At 33.8% G+C, this 24,111-nt stretch overlaps 1 long non-coding RNA gene across 1 annotated transcript; it reads left to right on the top strand.

The window, feature by feature from the left end:
- The first annotated feature begins 10,669 nt into the window (after positions 1-10,669).
- On the top strand, positions 10,670-23,124 carry LOC107878097. The gene is made up of 2 exons (XR_007042946.1): positions 10,670-10,951; positions 22,511-23,124. It is a non-coding gene; the product is annotated as an uncharacterized LOC107878097 (long non-coding RNA).
- Positions 23,125-24,111: the final 987 nt, after the last annotated feature.

Genomic DNA, 24,111 nt, shown 5'->3' with positions numbered 1-24,111 from the left:
CTAACAAAGCTCTACAAAGACTTTCCAAACATAACATGGTAACAACTAAATCAAAATTTCCTAGTAAGCACATATTATGAAGCAAGGATGCAAGTTTGCATCAAACGAACCTTCCAAATCATCAGAGCATCTTAAGAGGAAACACACAATCTTCAAAGGTTGTCTTTATCTTAACAATGCAACTTACCTCACCCATTTTCCCAAACCGATAGTAAGACTTTACTCTCTATCCAAGAGTGTCGATGCCGCTCACACGCAAGAGTTATCTCCACACACATAAGATATTTAAACTTATAAATGAGCTGAAATAATGAAAGAATTCACGCTCACTCTAGCAAAGAAAATCAAGTACAATGAGTAGAACCATAGGCTTTACCTTTGTGTTTTTCGCCACTAATATAGACTTACCTAGGTTGGAATTACCAAGGTGTTGTGGGTCAGGATGAAGGTTAAGGTGTAGGAAGGAATATATATGGATCAAGTGACTAAAAGTCCCCCTTCAATGCAATCGCTCAACTCCTTCTAGCCTAAAATTTTCAAACTATCCACCTTATTCTCCTTCAAATAATTCCCCATATTCGTTATCCTTTTGTTTAACATTTACCAAACAATTTAAAGCCACCATTTTTATTTCTTCATTTCTTTGAGTTTTCAAGGGACTTTCTAACTTTAAGCTCTTCTTAGACCCCCTCCCTCATTTGTCTTATTTTTCTTCACATTCTATGGGCTAAGCTATACAACCATACCATCAAGTATGTCTCTTGTATCTTAAGCACATGAGTTGATAAACTTACGTACATCTTTCTTGGCTCATATTTACATATCACATTCACCCTTCTAAACTTGGTGTTTGAACCACTCTTACATTATTCTCCAACTACACAAACTCCCCAAACTTAGGCTTTCACTTATATTTCATTGCTTAGGATCATGTGATGCATAAAAGTAGGTTAAGTGCCAAAAGAGAGATGTTCAAAAGGGTTTAGGTGTTATCACTACAATAAGAATGAAAGATGGTCAAAAGGCTCAAATGGGTTAACTAAGGCATAATGTTAAGGTGGGAATTTGGATATGTGATGGGTCAAAAATGGCCTCGGGTCATCCTCAACCAGAATGTACTTTAGACTATATTAGCTCACAAAGGGCCCATGAAACCAATTTCCCAAACATCAAATAGCTTAAGCTCTAGTATCATGGTCATTGAAAGTTCTTGCCTTCATGAGATGTTTTCTTGTCTTTAGCGTTGGTTACAAGCCTTTGGATAGTCCTAAGTATCTTTATGAATGGTGGTCTAGTAGTACCCACATTTCAAGATATTATGCACAGTCCACATACCACTATGATAACCCACAAACTATGAAGAATGACATGCTTAAAAAATACTCATTATCTCTATCTCAGGAACACATCTTTGAATTAATCAGTCCACACAAATCTAAAATAAGTATGGATCATCCCAAAGAACTTCTTACATCATGCCTAAAATTCTTATACTGTTGAAATAATAGGTCCTCTGGAACTACATCACTCACCAAATAATTAAAAAAGTCAACAAACTATGAAATCAAGTCTTTTCATGCAACCAAAACCTGTTCATCTGGAAAAGTATCATCAATCTCAAACTCATCCTTCAGTTTAAACATTGCTTCCTTTTAAAGCTGTGATAGGTGATCAGCCACTTGATTTCATTTCCCTTTTGATCCTTGACCTTAAAGTTAAATTCCTATATCAGAAGTACCCATTAAATAATATTTGTCTTTTCATTCCTCTTTGCTATAAGGTTACTAAGAGTTATGTGGTTAGTATGCACAATCTCTTTTGTGCTAAGCAAATAAGATCAAAATTTCTTAAATGTAAACACCATAACAAACAACTCTTGTTCAGTCACAGTGTAATTCTTTTGAGCAGGGTTAAGTGCCTCGATATCATATTAGATGGGATATAATATCTTCTCTCGCCTTTGGCCTAAGACTGCACCAAGCGCTATACCACTAGCATTACACATAACCTCGAACGACATGGACCAATCAGGTGATACAATAATAGGGGCTGAAATCAACTTATTTTTTAGGCACTCATCATTAAAAATAAACTTTACCTCCTTCTCCAATAACTTACCCGAAGGATGAATAATTTTAGAGAAGTACTAGAAGGATCTACGATAAATCCCAGCAAGTCCCAAAAAACTCTGAATACCTTTAATAGAAATTAGTGGAGGTAATTTTTTAATCACCTAAATCTTTACATTGTCTACCTCAATCCATTTCTTTGAAATCTTGTGATCAAACATTATTTCTTCTTTGACCATGAAGTGGAACTTCTCCCAATTTAGCACTAACTTGCAACCTTGACATCTCCTCTAGACACTAGCAAGATAGGCTAAACAACTTTCAAATGAATCATCAACCACCTAGAAATCATCCATAAATACCTCAATGGTGTCCTTCACATTGTCAGAAAACATAAACATCATGCAACCCTGAAAGATGGTTAGCGCATTACTCAAATAAAAAGTCATTCTCATGAACGCAAACATCCCATATGGACTAGTGAAAGTAGTCTTTTCTTGGTCTTAAGAGTTGTATACATGTAAAATTTATAGGATCAAATTCATATAAAATTAGAATTTGATCCATATTTGATTGGGTCTAAAATTATTTTGAGCTTAAAAAAATATGCCCATTTTATTCCTCATCAAGGTCCACCACACCTTGAAGCCTAAACTCATGCCACGTGTCAAGTAATGTGGAATCCCAATCAAATCCAAGACCAACGAGATGATGCCACATGTACAAATAATGTGGAAATATTATTTAAATTCAAAAATCGGTCAAAAGTCGCCAAGTGTCAAACTGACATATTTTGGCCAATCACGAGCAACCAGGCCCACGCCCTACAACTATAAATAAGGGGTAACATAACATTCTAGGAAGGACATTAGGAAAGAGAACTTTTACAAGCATTGGCAACATCAGCATCGACTATTAAGTCCTTACAAGGAGCAATCAACGGAGTCCTTCCCGAAGATAAATAATCCAAAGCGACAAAATATTTTTTGACATTCTCGATAATTGAAATACATCTCTAGGAGTCCAAACATCAAAAGGTTTGAGAAACACGCTACTGAAGGTCCGCGAATCATTTATAAGTTTAGGAGAGAAGAATCAATAGAGTTATAGAATTGTACTCACAAGATTCATTTAAATATAGTTACTTTTTTTATTTATTTTATTTTTGTTTGCAGTTAATTTTCAGCACTACAAAAATTTATTGCGAATAAATTTTGACATGTCCAGTGGGACCAGTTCTGCTCTTCATCTCTTCTTTTATACATTGAAAAATCATAAATTCAACTACTGCAATAGACTTCAAAAAAATCAATGATGTTTCATGCAAGAAGTCTACTATTTCCACATCTACTATGACCAAACTTGTTGTCCCCATCAACCGACGCAATTTCAACGATTATGCTTTAGATGGATGCCAATATTTCACCTTTTAGAAATGATGAAAAGGATAAAATCTTAAATTTCAGCTGTAACTACAACCCCCGATGGCAACTTTGCATCTATGTTATCAGATGAACTGTCTGAAACTGGTTGCAACTTTGGAGAATTAAGGACTTAATGAATTCTCCAACTTCAATGAAAGTCAACACCTTTATGGTTGATGCAATTGACATGGATGAGAAGTTTACAATGATGGAGCAAACCATTGAAGCCTTGAAGAAGTTTGTTGATGAAAAATACCATAAAATCACCCGACTTATGAGCAAGTTAGATCTCTATAGTTTAGGAGAGTTAAATTATAATCTAACACTACAAGAAAAAGTTGACGGTGAATCTCTCATCAAGTCAAGTAACAATCAATGCGCTAATCGATCTATTTAAGTGTCCACTCTAACGGTTCAACAACTGCAAGATATGATTGCAAATACAATCAAGACAGAATATAGTGGTCCATCACAAAGTTTCATAGGATACTCAAAGCCATATTCTAAGCAAATCGAGGGCTTAATGATGCCAATTGGATATCAACCATCAAAGTTTCAATAATTTGATGGAAAGAAAAATCCAAGGAAACACATCGCTTATTTTGTTGAAACTTGTAGCAGTGTTGGCATACATGGTGATCTTCTTGTCAATCAATTTGTTCGCTCTTTGAAAGACAATGCCTTTGATTGGTACACAGACTTGGAGTATGAATTAATTGACTCTTGGGAGAATCTAGAAAGTCAATTTCTAAATCGTTTCTATAGCACCCATTGTACGGTCAACATTATGGAGTCAAAAAATACAAGACAAAGTAAAGTACATAAATTGCTAGCAAACATTAAGCTTCGATTGCACGGATCAACTTTCTGAAACTTTCGTGATTGAAGTTTGAATTCAAAGGATGCATTGAGGCCTTGTGTATATCCTCCAAGTAATTAAGCCTCAAACTTTTGAAGAATTAGCTACGCGTACTCATGACATGGAGCTAAGTATTGCAACTCATAGAATGGCACCACCTGTTTTTAATCCTGAAAAAGAAGTCACGAAATTCAAAGAATCGGAAGAAGACCAAATTGGGAAATCTATGACGATAACTGTGAGTTTTATAGAGGCCTCCATAAGACAAAAGCTAAAAGAGTAAGCTCCAAAGCAACAAATGCGAGAGGTAAAAAATCAACGAACCTTGAAAGAGTTACAAGCAAGGGTAAAAAATCAATGAACCTTGAAGGAGTTACAAGCAAGTCATTGAAATCCCTAAGTCAAAACAAACTGAAGAATCAAACAAAGTCGATGATCCTATGTACTACAAATTTCACTGCATTGTTAGTCATCACACCACAAAATGCTTCATTCTAAAAAAAAAATCATGATGTTAATGCAAGAAGGAAAGATCATCATTGATAATGACGATATAGTTGATGCAAATCATGTTAGCGTTGAAATGGAGCATAAAAAAGTTTAATTTCAAAAGTTCTATAATCCATGTGCTCTGTGGTATCACCAAAATGTGAAAGAATCATCATGCTACAATTTGGGAGCTTTGACCCAATTGAGGTTCTCGCCCTAAAGAAAATAATAAGCAAGTCCATGTCAAATGACTTCTCCAGTAGCAAGAAGGGTAACACTTTGACATTGATTGCTCGTAAAAGAAAAAATATCAAAGGACTTCTAAACTGCAACTTCTAAAAGTCGACACAAGATCAAGTGCAAATCTTCTTCTACCAATGGGGGCAATAAATGCCAAACTGAAGTGCAACAATACTTCATTACAAAGGGTTGGAAGGAAAGTTACATTATAAGAATTCTTCCCCAGAATGCTCCTTAAGGCGTGAGCTTAACTACATATCACTCCTGGCCCGCATGAGTCTAAACTGTGAATGACTCTCTGAAAAAAAGAAAAAAAATTAACTAATCATTCCTGAACTATGTTATGAATTGATCCTCCCAAAGTACGTAGGCAGCTTAGAGTATTTTTTACTCTAAGCTCAGTCATATGAGTTACAAAAATAAAAAAAAATAGAAAAACGTGTGTCATTATTTAAGCACGGTAACAACACTTTGAATTGACATAGATATGACATAAGGATAGACGTTCCTTTACTAAGTTTACCACGGATGTGCAAAGATAAAGAGACCAGCAAGGCAAAGTGAATTTCGATAATATATCTATACAAATTCGTATAGCTGTTCACCATCATTTTTACATATGTGGTAAATCTTATAAGACTTCTCCTCAACAGAAAAAATGGCTCATGATTCAAAAGATCCTATACTAGGTTATGAATTTTCTATCATAGCCGCTCAAAGTTGCAAAATAGGCCATCAGATTCCAAACTAAGCTGACTTTGATGACATATCTGTATAAATCCGTACAGGCATTAAGTGTGGTTTTTAAGTAAGTTGTAGATCTACTAATCTACTTTCCAACAAAAAATGGTACCTTATTTCGATACTCCTATGTTGAGATAAAAAATTTATTGTGATGCTGCGCAAAGCTGATACAACTAGCGAACCAAGATTAAAAGATTGGTTTTGGGGAAATTTATGGGACAATTTGGGTGCAATATGATTGTGATTCCTGCGTGAGACGTATCTCTTCAAGTATAGTCTTCAACACAAGAAACAACATCTGATTTTGATACTGCTACGTTGAGATATAAAATTTATCGTGACACCGCACAAACCTGATAAAACTAGCAAACCAAGATTAGAAGATTGGTTTTGGGACAATATCTGGGATGATTTGAGTGTAATTTGATTGTGATTCCTGCTTGAGATGTATCTCTATGAGTCTAGTTTCCAATGCAAAAAATGGCTTCTAATTTTAATGTTCCCAAGTCAAGATATGAGTATTTTCGTGAGGTTGCACAAAACAAACAAAAAGTGACAAAACAGAACTAATAGTCTAATTTCGCAAGGATACATGGATATATCTGGAGAGAATATGAGCGTGATTTTTGTGTAGAACTTATCCTCACAAGTCTATTTTTCAACACTGCAAGTTGTCCATGATTAGAAACCCCCACGATGCTTCAATTTGGCATGATCAACATTGGGAGAAGCACATCAGTCTAGTTCAACATGGCTAATATCAATGTCGATTAATTTGAAATTTGGTTTTCAACCATTTATCTTCAACAATAACAATCTCCGTTACTCAAGCTTTCCAAAATTGAAACTCCTTTTCCTGATGTGATCTTTCAATGATTCTGAAAATAATAAGAGCACATCACAGTGAGCAGCTTAACATGTTCAGCAACTTTGATGTTGAACGACTAATAGTGGTAAAATAGTAGGAAACAGTTTATAAATTTCTTTGCCAAGATGCAAGGAGTTTCCTATGCCGAAACTTAAGGGAATAGACACAAATTTCTTGCCAAGGATAGAAATGAGTTGCTCCGGGTGTCTATTTCCAAGCTGTAAGAGGGAATATTGCTCACCAAATCCTTAAAAAAAAGGTGAAACACTTAGTTTTTGCTCATTAAACTCTGCGACTCAAAAAATAATGCCTGAATTGATTCCTAACCAATCATCGAGACAATGTTTGTATACGCTTGGTCTGATATCGATACCACTTGTATTTTTCCATGAACCAACAAAAAAAAGTAAGAAGGACTGATAACGAACATGCTATCTGGAGTCACGACATGACAACTTATAACATCAACTTCAAAAATTGTTCTTGGTCAATCATACTGATTTAATCTTCCATATTTAGCATAGATGTTCTCCTTAAAGTCAAGTTATTAAGATCAAATAGCTAATGATTTGGCCACTCCAAGATCATGATGCAAATATTTTAACAAGGGTACCCAAGGTTGTAAAATCAATAGACCAGATTTGGAGATGAAATCCAAAAATGGATTCCCATCAATACAAAAGGAGTTTGACATTGATTTTTTGATATGATACAACAATACAAGTCTCGTATCTTCAGAACTAAGCCTCTCATCATTTGGCTGCTCTTACATCAAGAAAAGGATATTTTGGTGAGATAGCTCAAATCTGTGAGAAGACCAGCCAAATTTGAAGACAAACCTCAAAAATTAATTCCCTCAATCCTGAAGGTGTTTACCATTGATTTATGGATATGTTGGATTAACGCGAGTCTAGTTTCTTTAGAACTAAACCGTTCAACATTTGGACGTTCCTACAACCATATATGATTTTTACTCTGCGAGTGTTTGAAGTTGAAAATTAGGAAAGACACTCTATGATCTTCCACCGATGCTGCGAGGAGGCTGTATAATTTGTGTGGCGTCTACTAATGCTGCCAAAAAGGTTGATGTGCACCAACAGTGTTTTCCAAATACATGATCGCAAAGGCTCTATATTGTTCATAACATTTTCTTGTAGAGAGGCTCCTATGAACAATTTTCAGTTCGTGTACAAGGAATGTTGTGGTGAAATTTGAAGATGAGAATACCTGGGGATTTTTCAAATTGCCAATCAGTTGGCAAATTACCATATTGAGGAGATTTCTTTGGAGGTGACTTGAATACTTTTTTTGAAACCAAAAGGAAAGTTAATATATTTTTTTCTTTGGTACATGAAATCAATAGGGACGTTGTGTTTTTCTTTGGTGCATGAAACCAAAAGAAAAGTTAATATTTTTCTTTGGTACAAAAATTCAAGTCAACTTTTTTACTTCATACGTGCAATATGTCAAGTGAGGGTGTTGTATTGATCTTTTTAATTCAAATACATTGAAAGGGTAACATTGTTGTGCCAGTAAGAATTACTTAAATAAATATTAAGACGGTGATTTCTCATGTTCATACTTATCTAAGAAGAGTAAAAAAAATCAAGTTGATCATATTTTTAATACTCTTGAAATAATATCAAATTTGTACTCGATTGTGGGCAAAAAATGAGGATCGCCACAAACAAATTATTGGTTGCTTTGACAAAGCCTTTCACAACATGAAAGTTCATGGAGTAAACTTTTGTTAGACCACTGACAAGTATTGGCCTAACTAGGATGCGCCGATGAGAAACAATTACCTTTGAAGTCACAAAAATGGAAACACATTCATGAGTACCTCAAGCCTCGCCGCCAAGTTTCAGCAAGCCTACATGTCGACAAGCCTTGAAGTAGGGGGCATCTGCAGAAACAAAAATTTATTGGATCAACTTCATATAAAATTTAAATTTGATCCATATTTTATTGGGTCTAAAATTATTTTGAGCTTAAAAAAATAATAAACCCATTTTATTCCTCATCAAGGTCCATCTCACCTTGAACCCCAAACTCATGCCACGTTTCAAGTGACGTGGAATCCCAGTCAAATCCAAGATCAATGAGATGATGCCATATGTACAAGTAATGTGGAAATCTCATTCAAATTCAAGAACCAGTCAAAAGTCGCCAAGTGTCAAAGTGACATATTTCAGCCAATCACAAGCAACCAGACCTACTCCCTACAACTATAAATGTGGTAACATAATATTCTAAGGAGGACATTCAAAAAGAGAACATTGAAAAGCATTGGCAACATCGACATCGACTATTAAGCCCTTGCAAGGAGCAATCAATAGAGTCCTTCTTGGAGATAGATCCAAAGCGACAAAACATTCTCCGACATTCTCGGAGATTGAAATACATCTCTAGGAGTCCAAATCATCCAAAGGTTCGAGAAACACGCTACTTAAGGCCCTCAGATCATTTCTAAGTTTAGGAGAGAAGAATCAACAGAGTTACAGAATTTTACTCAAAAGATTGACTTTAATAAAATTACTCTTTTTGTTTATTTTATTTTTGCTTGTAGTTAATTTTCAGCACTACAAAAATTTTTTGTGAACAAGATCAACAGTAATTTGTGTATAACCTGAATAACCATCGATAAAATAATACCATCCTCTACCAGCAAAATGGTCTATTATTTGATCCATAAATGACATTAAAAAGTGATACTTCTCAGTCCATGCATCAATTTCTTATAGTCCATGCATACTCTCCGACCAATGTTTGGCCTCATAGGAATAAGCTCATTCTTCTCATTTGGAACCGTGTTGGTTCCATACTATTTTGGCACAATTAAATCGGGCTCACCCATTTATTGTCAGTAATAGGATAAATCACACAAATATCTAACCACTTGATTATCTTCTTCTTAACTACCTCTTGTATAGACATATTAAGTATTTATTGATGCTCAATACTAGGAACATAATCTGGCTCAAGTTGGATCTTATGTGTCCAAATTTCAAGCGAATTCTCAATGATTTTAGCAGTCGACCATCCAATGTCCCTCTTGAACTTTTGTAATATCGACACTAGAGCCTCAACTTGCCAATCCAACAAATCAACTATAATAATAACCATCAAAGTATTATTGGATCCTAAGAAAACATACCACAGATGGAGAGGAAGAGCCTTGATCTCCAAAATTAGAGGTTTCTCAATTAAAGGCCTAGACGACAAGGTCACTCAGATCGAGATCTAGATTTTTAGTTGAAAAATGTAAGGACTCATACCAGAAAGTGTGTGCTCATCGTCTTATCATCGTCATCAATATTATCACTCTCAAAATTCATAATGACTGTTACCAGTGCTTTGACTCCAAGCCTTTCCTCAATAGAAACTACCAATGCATCTTCATCTATTGTATCATAACTGATATCACTTGTATATCCTTTGGTTACATCATGGATTGGAAAACATTGAAGGTCACATACTCATCATTCAACCTAAATTTTATCTACCAGTCTCCATATCAACCAATAATCATCCAGTCGTAAAGAATGGTCTCCCCAAGATAATGGAAACTCAAAGTCCACCTTATAATCAAGGATGATGAAATCAACTAGAAAAATAAAAGCTTTAACACTCACCAAAACATCACAGAAGATTCCCATGGGATTTTCACAACGTGATCCACCATAAAAAGTCTCATTAAATTTGTTTGAGCGATCCCAACCCCAACTGTTTGTAAACTGCTAGTGGTATCAAATTAATGCTAGCACCCATGTCACATAAATCTTTAGCAAAATTAAAAGACCTAATAGTACATGGAATCGTGAAAGCTCTAAGGTCCTTTTTTTTAACTAGAGATTAGAAAATAATTTCACTACAATGGTGCATATTATTAATAGGATCAAAACTCATAGTCCTCTTTATTAATCACTAAATCCTTTATGAACTTTATATAACTCGACATTTGCTTAAGTGCCTCAACTAGAGGATGTTCGCTGATAATCCTTTCAATATAGAGATAAACATGTGATACTTTCCCTTTTTTGTTTTTTTCTTATTCTTTGTAGAAATAAAGGAGGGGGTCGTGGAATTATAGTAAATACTTGCAGGATATTCTTCCCCTTCCCCTTCTTAGCTCTAGCCTTATTTTCAGCAACTGAAGGCTTTTTAGCCACAATCAACTTATCAACTAGATTTCTGGATTCGACTACCTTCTCATCATCAACAATCACTGGCTCCACGTCATCTATAATAATTGCGGGTAGGAAAATCAATAGTCATTTTACCATTCTTAGTATTAATTGCCAAACAATAAGCATTGTTCATATTTTAGATATTGTTGCTTGGAGCTGTGCCTTACTAACCTTAACTCGTCGTAATTGAAATTTGACAAAACTGCTGTGAAATCTTCTTAATAGCGATAGTATGTGACTCAACTTTCTAACTTGTCCCTAAAATATGTACTCAAAGATTTTTTAGACAGTCTTCAGTCTTCTATACCTTTTTCACCATTTTTCAATCATATTTTCTATCCTCAAATTAATTGAATCAGTATCACGGTTCTCCAGTGGAACATAAAGGTCACTTTTTCTTTATGACTATCCTTTCTCTTCCAATCACCATCTCTTTTGTGACTCCAATCTCTATACTGTAACCTATTTTGGTTATTATCTTTGTAATATTTCTAACCTTGGTTTATGATCAGAGAGCCAGTTGTATTAGGTAAAAGTTAACATTTGGCTCAGAAACCCATCACCTGATTATCTAATACTTAGCTTCCTTTTCAAAATTAGAGTCATCATATCTAGGTGTTTTGCCTTGTGAACCTACTGCAATCACCTTTTCTTTCCCTGTTGCTACAAATTATTTTATGGACAATATGAATTCAGTCCTTAATTGTGCTAACTTTTGGGTGACATAATCATCATCTAATTGTTGTAGTTGCCTGAAGTTATAAATCTCATTTCAACTATAATATTTTGGAAGGTGCAAAAGATCTTTCTACAAACCATGTCTTTAGCTCTTGCCAAGTTGTGGTTGACCCTTGTGGTAACTTAGTCAACTATAGAGTGGCTTCTCTAGTCAAATGAAAAGGGAAGCAATTACAGTCTAATAACATCCTGACTCACACCAGGAAAATTATAAGAGGTTTAAATCTCTATAAATTTCATTAGATGAAGATTTGCATCAGCAGTAGGAAAGCCCAAAAACACCCACTTTAAGTTCAGTAACTAGATCATAGCACTAGTGATGTCAAATTTAGTTACTAGAGATAATTGTGTTGGAACAATAATACTTGTTTTAGCCACCTTAATAAAGTCTATATCATCCTCTGTATCATCAAATTGAGTAATATAATAATAAGGAGGTTGCCTCCCCTATTACATTTTTGTTTATTTTACCCTTCAAGTGTGGCTAAGTAGGTTGATTCTGCCTATCTAGCTTTTTTTCCCATGTTGCCTATCTGATAACTTCTTGTCTAGCATTCTCTTCTGCAACCAAACAAGCAATGACTTGTTTTGCAGCTCCCTAAATCCCATAAAGATGCCCTGGATGATTCAGAACACCCTCATCTACTACTCCTTTATGATGAACTCCTTGATTATGAATGCCTTTGTTCACCGTTCTTCTTCTATCTCTCAAAGTTCTCTTAATTTTTGGAATAAGTGGAATCAGGGGTTTGCCTTGACTCTTAGTGTATGACATGCACTGATGTGTTCCCTAAAAACAATAAAAAAAACCTATAGTTAGGAAACAAAAACTAACAACCAAACAAACATAATCAATTAACTCTGTAATTACATTCCTGGTAACGGTACCAAAATTTGATGTTGCCTGAATTACACCTTTGATAAAAGTACAAAGTGGTCGCTGATCAAATATAGAACCCAATAGGTTAAGGTTGATACCATAAGGAATGGATCATAATATCTATCAAAATGTTTGTCTAAATAATTAGTATTCGATTTCCAGTGATGATGGACCTAAGAACTTCAAATAGTAACAAGTTGTTGATTTCATAGACTTATAATAGTGTAAGAGAAACACAAGGACTGTGTTTGTCATAACTTCATAACTCTGTAGATTCGTTGTACTAGTGATATCTTGTAGTGCTAATCTTGCAGAATCGATAGGTTATGTTCATCTAAAGGACATTATGCCCCTATTAAATGATTATCCCCAATCACTAATTAACGTCTCATGAGTTTTGCATTATTAACCGTTATAATTGATCCCCTATTAATTAGCCTATTTACAGGCTCAAGCTAATTAAATGGAAGTTGAAATCTCTAAGTCTCATTGTTAATTTCTTTTTACCATTTGTTAGACCTTTTTTCATTGTGAGTATGGATAAGATGAGTTCTAACATTGGCTACCATTAGAAAGCCATCAAACCTAATAGATTCACAATACATGCACAAATACCCTTTTAGAATCACGTCGTACTTTGCCCACTACTTTGTTAATCCTGGTTTCCACAACTCTACTTGTGGTGTTTAGCTATTCATAATTGCAAGCACACTAGAATAATTCTGAGAAGATATCATAATTATGAACTTACAAGAAGAAAATGAAAACCACAAGTCTCATTTTGAATTAAAACCTTAAAAATCAATGTTTGTACTCCAAAAAACAACAATATGACTCAAAAGTACTAAGAGAATGTAAGATAATACAAAAGACGTAATAAGAGTATTTATAGACAAACATAAAACCTATCCTAAACATCATGGAATTTGTTGAGTCGACGCCTTGAACAAAGAAAGGTACAATCATAAGTAAATAATACAATTGTTCTTTGCACTCATTGTTTAGAAGGCTGACTTTTGCATCTTTCATATCTTGGATGGAACTATGCTCAATACAAGCTCGTGGTTTGCTTGTATGATCGTAGAACCCTTTCATGCTTTCCACCTTAGACTTCACTATTTGAACTTTCATTGTACATTCTTTAGAAAGATCGTGATACTATCTTACGACTGTGGCATCTTCTTGTCTACTCCTCTTGACACTTAAAATCTACAAGCCTTGTTCCTAGACTCTCTTCCCACGATCGATTTAATGTTATAGTATCTATGTATGATCGTGAGATGCATTCATCTGATCCATTTCATTTTTTACTTCCTTAGGTCCTCCTCAGGATAAGAAGGTACGACTGTTGTCAGATCCAATGATCGTGGTTAAGCATGTCTAATGCCTTTTAAATCCAAATTTCTACACGTTACTTTCTAGTGTCGTTTGACTTCCAAATACCATAAACACACATCATAAAATACCTTTTACCTAGAAAATTTCCCTAGTTTTAAGCATAAAAAAAGTGCTAGTTCACGACTCATCACATGGTTAAAGTACTTAGCTGGAATGTTCGAGGCCTGAATGGCCTGAACAAGCAGAAAAGGTAAAACATCTCTGCAATGATCAAGAGGTGGGTTTGATTGGTTTACTAAAGACTAGAATTAAGGTTCACAGAGTAGGTCAGGTGATTGAGAATATGCATCCAGGGTAGCATATTATAGCAACCATATTTCTCAATATAACGGGAGAATTATTGTGATGTAGAGGTCTGACTGGTTTTAGGTGGATGTAACTTGTGAGATTTGTCAAATTGTTTCTTGCAAGGTCAATGATATTCCTATGATATTTATGTATGCTTTTAAGTTGAAAGTGGATAGAGTAGAGCCATGGCAATACCTAGTGTAATTATCTCGAAACAGTCTTGGAGCTTGGAGTGTCTTAGGGGATTTTAATTCAGTTTTAAGGAAGAAGAATGGATTAGAGGGAAACCAAGGGAACCTAGGTGAGGTAATAGATTTCCAGCAGTGTCTTGATACTAGTGGTCTGGAAGAGATGCCTTTGTCAGGATGCAAGTATACCTAGACTAATAAACATGGGAACGAATATTTTTGAAGATTGATTAGGTGTTTACTAATGGTAATTGGATAGATCAAATTTCCCTCATGCTAGATCATACAATGCAGGAAGGCTTTAATGATTATTTTCTAATAGTGATCAAAATTCCCCAATATGATACTAAAAAGTAGAGGGCATTTAAATACTGCAATCCTGTGGAGCTCTCACCCTATTTTTGAGAGCATCGTGGGAGACTGTTGGAGGGTTCAGGTAAATGAATGTCAAATATTCAAAGTTACCATGAAATTGAGTGTTTTTAAAAAGAAGTTGAGGGAGATACGCAAGCAAAATTTCAGTAACATTAACGAGGAGGTTAAGATTAATAGGAAAAAAGCTAAGGCTACTTCAAGATCAGCTACAGATTACATCTGTTTTATCTCCTTTTCGGGTTGAAGGGTTTGAAAATAATAGTTTTTGACTTTTTAAAATCATTTCAAAACTTTTAAAGAAGATTTTGAAATAATTTAAGACAATACACAGTCACCACTTGATTTTTGAGAAAATATCATAAAAAATTAAAAATATTTTAAAGACTTGAAAACAGAAACAAATTCTTAAAATTAGACAAAATGACTAAGGTTTTAGGTAACGCCTTGAGAAGGTTTTTAAGGAACTAAAGAGCGTCCGTTAAAAAACGGTTGACCATAAGACAAATTGACTGATTTGACTTATTTTGAAAATGACTAATTTTATAAAATCTTGAAATCCATTTGCAAAATATGACATAAATCTTTTTCAAGTAAAAATTAGTTCATTTAAATTGAGGAAAAATTCTCTCAAAAGGAAAGGTGAACTTGTAACGACCCATTTCATCATTATTAAATTATCCCTAATAAATTCATGAAAACTCATTATTCAATATTAACTTGGGTCCAAGATAGCAAATATTTTATTTTTTATGTCACCTCAAATTTTTCAGCAAAGATCTTAGCCTTCGGATGTATCTAGATAGACTCAAGCTAGAAGAATTTAATTATTCATGAGTTCTAATATCAATACCTTAGTTTAAAGTTCTTTTAGGATGAATTAAGGTCGTAAAATATCCCTAACACATAGTTAAGTTTATAACTTTCTTTCAGATACAGTTTCGATATGGATTTCTATTAGGGACAAATTTAAACAATCATATCTCTTAGAATATAAGGAGTTACGAAACACAACACCCACCAAACCAAAGATATATGAGTCCTCTTTCCAACACAATAAATTGTTTGTCAATAATAATTCAGAGTAAGAATTTATGACTCTTTTACTGAGCCCTGTCCGGGCTGAATGGGATTTCGCTGTAGCAGAAATTCTAATGGTATTTAAATCATCTTCAACAGTATTTTAGGTTTAAAAACCTCAAATTTCATTCCTCAACCCTATAGAGATGATTTCTCAAATCTTAAGATGGAATTCTTTCGTTGAGGTAAGTTTTTCCATTATTTTCTTCTTCTTTTAATTTTAACATCTTAGAATCCTTAAAAAGAACTTTAATGATGGAATTCTTGTAGGGAATACTCATGGGTGCTTTTAATATAACCTAGAGATGATTCTAAACTATAAATTAAAGATTCCTAACATGAATTTCATAAACTAGATTATGAATTTTGATGGTTCGAAACCTTAAATTCTGTAAAGATGAGACCTTTAGCATAAAAACTCCATTAATGGAGATGGATTAAGCTTGAAAGAGCTAAATGATGATTAATTGAACTTGAAGAATGATATAGACCTTGAATTAAGGGTAGAATTAGTTTGTTTGAATCCCTAGGATATTTGTTTGAAGAGTAATTATTTAATTACTCTTATAATTGCTTGATTTTTAGATAGTTGATTATTCCAAGGAATGGAGAAAGGAAAGAGCATGTTTGTTGTGGATTGCTTCATTCAAAAGCTTAGCATCCAGGTAGGCTAGGTTTAATGAGTAGAAGATTTTATTATTTTATATTTTCATAATTTAAAATTGATGAAAGAAAGCATGTCTAGGACCGCGGGCATGGAGTTGAGGTGGATAGAGAGACGGGAACTTAACTCTAATCCCAAAAACTATATTATAGATTAATTATATGATATTTGTGATTTTATGTGCTATGTGCTGCAATGAGATTGTTGTAAATAAAGGATGTGGATATGATAGTTCTTAGTTGTTCTGGTGATGAACCTAGTTGAGTTATAATGATATTAAGTTGTATGTGTTGGACAATAATATGGTGAGGAGAACCATGCTAGGATTAAATATTGGTGAGCATAGAATATCTAAAGGATAGATGACTTGAACTAGTGTGATGATTGTATTATATGGAAAGAGGTAGTGACATTTTAATAATTAATGAGTAAGTAATACTCCAATAGTGACTTGCATGCTTAAGTGTTAAATTGTGATTTATTTTATGATATTCTTGTTTTGGTATTGATAAAAACAATTTATCTATTAGATGCCCATGAGAGGCTAAATTGGTGATAATGATGATTTATTGAAATGTGCCTATGAGAGGCTTGTTTGATAATGATAACTCCTTATATTAGTGCCATGAATGGCTTGTTGATATTTAAATTGTTGATGCGTGTATAAATGATTATTAAAATTTACTTGATGAAATTGTCTCATGACCTTAAGTGGACTTGTAAACTTGGTATATCATGTTGTATGCCATGATGAAATGTAAATTTAATATTAATATTACTTATTTATGGTGGATCGAGTATCGCACCGGTACAGATATGTATATGTTGAATCAGATACCATGCAGGTACTGATATATATATAATGGATGGGGTACCACACCTGTACGAATATATATATGTTGGATCGGGTACCACGCCGGTACAGATATGTATATAATGGATTGGGTACCACATAGGTATGGATATGTACATGTTGGATTGGATACCACGCCGGTACGGATATATATATGTTGGATTAGGTACCACGCAGGTATAGATATGTATATGTTGGATTGGGTACCACGTCGGTACGGATATATATATGATGGTTCGAGTGCCATGCCAGTACGGATTTGCATATGTTGGATCAGGTACCATGCCGGTACGGATATGTGTATGTTGGATTGGGTACCACGCCGGTACAAATATGTTTATGATGGATCGGGTACCACGCCGGTACGTATATGTATATGGTGGATCGGGTGCCACGCCGGTACGGTACATGAATATAGATTGTTCCCTGCAGGTCATGACTATTGGGGAAAAAATAAGTCCCATAGCATGTGTGTACATATTTGTGTTCAGTATGTGGATGCTTACAGTGTGGTTGATACTCTTGATGGTTATGTGGCTTGTTTATGACTACTATTTGATCTGTTATTATTGTATTGTTGATTCATTAGGTATTTGATTGTGTAATATGTATTTGAAAAAGTGAAACTTTGTACTTGCTTATATGTTAGTTGACTTACTTCATCTATACGTGTTTTAATCGTAGCATACTAGAATAGCTAGTTATCATTCTTTAATATTATATGAGAGCATTTGGTTGTTAGCTCGAGAGTTTAGTGTGGGTTGTCTATGATTACAGGTTTGTTCCTGTGAATATGAGTAATGAAAAAGATAAGATGAATAAAGCGGAATAGTGATGTATTAATGGTGGATTATGGTTGATTATGTGAATTAACGAGGCTAGAGTATGTTAGTGGTGAATATAATACTGATGGAGTTGGAAGAGTAATTGGATGATGTAACTTATATAGGTAAAGTAATAATGTTATTACAATCTTGGTTGAATTATATTCCATTCAAGACGTCATGATTTATTTTCCTTAATTCTATTTATGATTATATGAACTAACACGGTCGGCCGATGATGCGTACCAGTACGTATGGTTGTATTGACCTTACTCTTCTACATTTCTTATTTGGGTGTAGACTGAGTGTAGGTTAGTTCACAGTTATTAGATGAATGACCATATTCAACACTAACTTTTACACTTTTTTCTTGGCAAATGTTAGAGTCCTTGTATTATTTATTTCAATGTCAGTCTATGTTGTAATAGGTAGCTCTTGTAATGTCTAACCAAGTCTTGGGATAGTGAAGGACATTAGTAAGAAGTTTTTGAAAAAGTTTATTTATTAATATTTAATTTACTTTATATTTCCTTAAAAATAGAAGTCTTCCGCATATTTTTAGTTGGGTAATAAGGGTTCTTCTAGCTACTTAGAATAGTGTAGGTGCCCGTACGATCCATTAATAATTTGGGTCTTGACAGTTGGTATCAGAGCATTAGGTTCACCGGTCCCACAAGTATAAGTGCAATGTCAAGTAGAGTTCCGTAGATTGTTATGTAGGGCCCCACACCCAATCTTCGGTAGGCTATGAGGCATGTAGAAGTCATTTTACTTTCTTTCTCTCCATCGTGCCATCCTAATCTTGGACTATTGGATTGAATTCTAATGGTATCTAGACAATTCTAATTGGTATCTTAATAGAGCTCAATTGGAATGTAGTTGATTCCAATTCGTATCTTAGTAATATTGAATAAAAATTTAAGAGATTTCAATTGGTATCTGTTAATAAGGTCTAAAAGTTATTATTAATAGATAAAGACTTGTGAAAGTTGTGAATTTATTGATTGCTTGTTTTTGTTATTTGGCTAAACTTGTGTTGCTTAATTTTTGTCATTGTTGTGAATTGTTTTTGTTTGAATTTAAGTGATGAAAATTGACTATGTTGTTTTTGTTGATAATTATGATGAGATTATTTGATTTCTTGTTATTGTGAAACTAACAATTCTATGAAGCTTACTCATTTTTGGTACTATTATACTGATGAAATTGATGATATGAGAATTGAGAGAATGATATGAGAACATGATGTCAAGAAAAGATGGTGAAAAAGTGATATGAATAAAAGACTGAGGTGATATGTATTTTCTGTAATGAGAGGTTCTTGTTAATGATGTTGTGGATGGATCTTTGTGTAGTTTGATTATTTGATATTATTTGAGGATCCTTGTGTGGTCCGGTCATTGAGACTGTATTTAGAATTTTTATGTAGTTCTATTATTGAAATTATAATAGGTTACTTGTGAGGACTAACTAAGTGACATTATCTTTGAGTTCCTTATGGGAACGAATTCTTAATGCTTGGCAAAATAATGAGTTTTAAATAAAAGTGTCAAAAACTAGTAGAGGTTGTTGATACCTATAGAATTTGATCGATAACTGGTCTGGAATGTGATATTGATGATGAGACTGTTAATGACCTGTAATCAATTTATTTTGTTTGGCCTTTCTTATGTGCTAGTGGTGTGGGGACCACTCTTGAGGTGATTAAGAGTTAAGTGAAGCTCGTAATAAAAATATTGTTAGGTAGAAATAAGAATGACTCTGTATATCTTAAATTTATGTTAGTGATATAAGAGTGGTTTGGCTTGACCAAGAAGTGTTTGTCATTGAAAAATATTGAGTTAATGATTGTCATGACATAAGTTATAGCTGTGGATTTATGCATTAGGAAAAATCTTGAGAAGATCAATTATTATTGATTTGACCTTGTGGCTGAATTATATATTTGCATGTCACACAGAGTTGGCTGATATATGACACTTTAAGAGGATAGTAATTTCTACGATAGTTGCAATCCAAAATCAAATGACTTAGTTACATTCATAAAATAATTAAGAATGATCCTGCATGGGAGAATAAGTGAATTATTAATGGCATGATTGATCTTTCTTGGGTGATACTTGGTGGATATTGCTTGTTGAGTGATTAAGGTATGACGATTAGATGAATATTAACAATGTTGTGGAGGAGAATGTGTTGTAGGCTATAATTCTGTGGGATCTTTATGGCTAATAGTTGTAAGCTTGTGTAATGAATGAGAGGTTATGTTGTCATCTATGTATAGTAGTAAATACTAAGCTTGCATCGTGGGTAATCTTGAGGTGAAAATAATAGTGCTTATGAAATGTTGAAGTTATCTTTATAGAATAAATTTAACAGTCTTGGTTGAGTTCATGCAGATATCTAAGTTATGTGACTTGTAGGTAGGGTGGTGGCTTAAATATGATCAAATGAAGATTCTCCATGGGGTAGTCTTAGCTATAAACCGTGTCTACCTGGAGATATTTTATTTGTTATATCACCTCAAATTTTTCGGCAAAGATTTTAGCCTTCGGATGTGTCGAGATAGACTCAAGCTCGAAGAATTTAATTATTCATGATTTCTAATATCAATACCTTAGCTTTAACGTTCTTTTAGAATGAATTAATGTCGTAAAATATCCCTAACACATAGTTAAGTTTATAACTTTCTTTTCGATATGAATTTCTATTAGGGCCAAATTTAAACAATCATATCTCTTAGAATATAAGGAGTTACGAAACACAATACCCACCAAATCAAAGATCTCTAAGTCCTCTTTCCAACACAACAAACCGTTTATCAATACGAATTCAGAGTAAAAGGTTATGATTGTTTAACTGAGCACTCTCTGAGCTGAGACAGGATTTTGCTGTAGCGAAAATTCTGATGGTATTTAAATCAGCTTCAGCAGTATTTCAGGTCGAAAAGCCTCAAATTTCATTCCTCAACTCTAGAGAGGTGACTTTCAAAAGCTTAAGATAGAATTCCTTCATTGAGGTAAGTTTTTCCATTATTTTCTTCGTCTTTTAATTCTTTAACATCTTAGATCCTTAAAAAGACCTTTAATGGTGGAATTCTTTTAGGAAATACTCATAGGTGTTTTTAATATGACCTAGAGATGATTCTAAACTATAAATTAAAGATTCCTAACATGAATTTCATAAACTAGATTATGAATTTTGATGGTTAGGAACCTTGAATTCCATAAAGATGAGACCTTTAGCATAAAAACTTCATTAATTATGATGGATTAAGCTTGAAAGAGCTAACTAATAATTAATTGAACTTGGGATTGATATAGACCTTGAATTAAGAGTAGAATTAGTGGGTTTGAATCCCCAGGATATTTGTTCGAAGAGTAATTATTTAATTACTCTTATAATTGCTTGATTTTTAGATGATAGATTATTTCAAGGCATGAAGAAAGGAAAGAGCATCTTAGTTGTGGCTTGCTTCATTCAAAAGCTTAGCATCCAGGTAGGCTAGGTTTAATGAGTAGAATATTGTGTTTTTTATATTTTCATAATTTAAAATTAATTGGAGAAAGTATATCTAGATCTGCGGGCATGGAGTTGAGGTGTATAAAGACTCGAGAACTCAACTTTAATCCTGAAAACTATATTACTAATTAATTATGTGATATTTATGATATTATGTGCTATGTGCTGCAATGAGATTATTGTAAATGAAGGATGTGGATATGATCGGTCTTAGTTGTTCTGGTGATGAACCTAGTTGAGTTATAATGAAATTAAGTTGTATGTGTTGGACAATAATATGGTGAGGAGAACCATGCTAGGATTAAATACTGATGAGCATAATAATATCTAAAGGACAAACGACTTGAATTAGTGTGATGATTGTATTATATGGAAAGAGGTAGTGACATTTTAATAATTAATGAGTAAGTAATACTTCAATAGTGGCTGGCATGCTTAAGTGTTAAATTTTGATTTATTTTATGATATTCTTGTTTTGGTATTGATAAAAGAACTTTATATATTGGATGCCCATAAGAGGCTAAATTGGTGATAATGATGATTTATAGAAATGTGCCTATGAGAGGCTTGTTTGATAATGATAAATCCTTGTATTTATGTCATGAATGGCTTGTTGATATTTGGATTGTTGATGCGTGTATAAATGATTATTGAAATTACTTGATGGAATTGTCTCATGACTTTAAGTGTACTTGTAAACTTGGTACATCGTGTTATATGTTGTGAGGAAATGGAAATTTGATATTGATGTTACTTGTTTTTGGTGGATCGAGTACCACGCCGATACTAATATATATATATTGGATCGGGTACTACGCAGGTACGAATATGTATATAATGGATGGGAAACCACGCCGGTACGAATATTATATATTGGATCGGGTACCATGTCGGTACAGATATGCATATGTTGGATCAGACACCACGCTGGTATGGATATGTACATGTTGGATCGGGTACCACGCCGGTACGAATATATGTATGTTGGATCGGGTACCACACCGGTATGGATATGTATATGTTGGATTGGATATGGCACCAGTACGGATATGTATATGATGGATCGGGTACCACGCCGGTATGGATATGTATATGTTGGATCGGGTATTACGCCAGTACGAATATGTGTATATTGGATCGGGTACCACATCGGTACGGATATGTGTATAATTGATCAGGTACCACGCCGGTATGGATATGTATATGGTGGATCAGGTACCACATCAGTACGGTATATGAACATAGATTGTCCCCTGCAGGTCATGACTATTTGGGCCAAAATAAGTCCCATAGCATGTGTGTACATACTTGTGTTGAGTGTGTGGATGTTTACAATATGGTTGGTACTCTTGATGGTTATGTGGTTTGTTTATGACCGATATTTGATCTGTTATTACTGTATTGTTGATTAATTAGATATTTGATTGTGTGATATATATTTGACGAAGTAAAACTTCGTACTTGCTTATATGTTGGTTGACTTGCTTCATCTATACGTGTTTTAATCGTAGCTTATCATAATAGCTAGTGATCATTCTTTAATATTATATAAGAGCATTTGGTTGTTAGCTCGAGAGTTTAGTGTGGATTGTCTATGATAACGGGTTTGTTCCTGTGAATATGAGTAATGAAAAAGATATGGTGAATAAAGAGGAATAATAATGTATTAGCGATGGATTGTGATTGATTGTGTGAATTAACGAGGCTAGAGTATGTTAGTGGTTAATATAATACTAATGGAGTTGGAAGAGTAATTGGATGATGTAACTTATATAGGTAAAGTAATAATGTTATTACAGTCTTGGTTGAATTATATTCTTTTCAAGATGTCATGATTTATTTTTATTAATTCTATTTTATGATTATATGAACTAACACGAACGGCCGATGATGCCTACCTGTACGTGTGGTTGTATTGACCCTACTCTTCTACATTCCTTATTGGGGTGTAGACTGAATGCAGGTTAGTTCACAGTTTAGTTCACAGTTATTAGATGAATGACCATATTCAGCACTAACTTCTACACTTTTTTTCCTGGCAAATTTTAGAGTCCTTGTATTATTTATTTCAATGTCAGTCTATGTTATAATAGGTAGCTCTTGTACATGTCTGGCCAAGTATTGGGATAGTGAAGGACATTTGTAAGAAGTTTTTGAAAAAGTTTATTTATTAGTATTTAATTTACTTTATATTTCCTTAAAAATAGAAGTCTTCCGCATATTTTTAGTTTGGTAATAAAGATTCTCCTAGCTACTTAGAATAGTGTAGGTGCCCTCACGATCCGTTAGTAATTTGGATCGTGACATAACTTAAACTCAATCTTTAATCAATTTGAGAAAACTAATTATTTTCAATAAAAGAAAAAATAAGTTATGAAATTTTGACCAATTATGAAAGGATTTTAATTTTTAGTATTAGTA

Source organism: Capsicum annuum, chromosome 7 (genome assembly GCF_002878395.1).
Source record: "Capsicum annuum cultivar UCD-10X-F1 chromosome 7, UCD10Xv1.1, whole genome shotgun sequence".
NCBI classification, from domain to species: Eukaryota; Viridiplantae; Streptophyta; class Magnoliopsida; order Solanales; family Solanaceae; genus Capsicum; species Capsicum annuum.
Note: the sequence above shows the minus strand (reverse complement) of the source record. Positions and strands in the feature narration are given on the sequence as shown.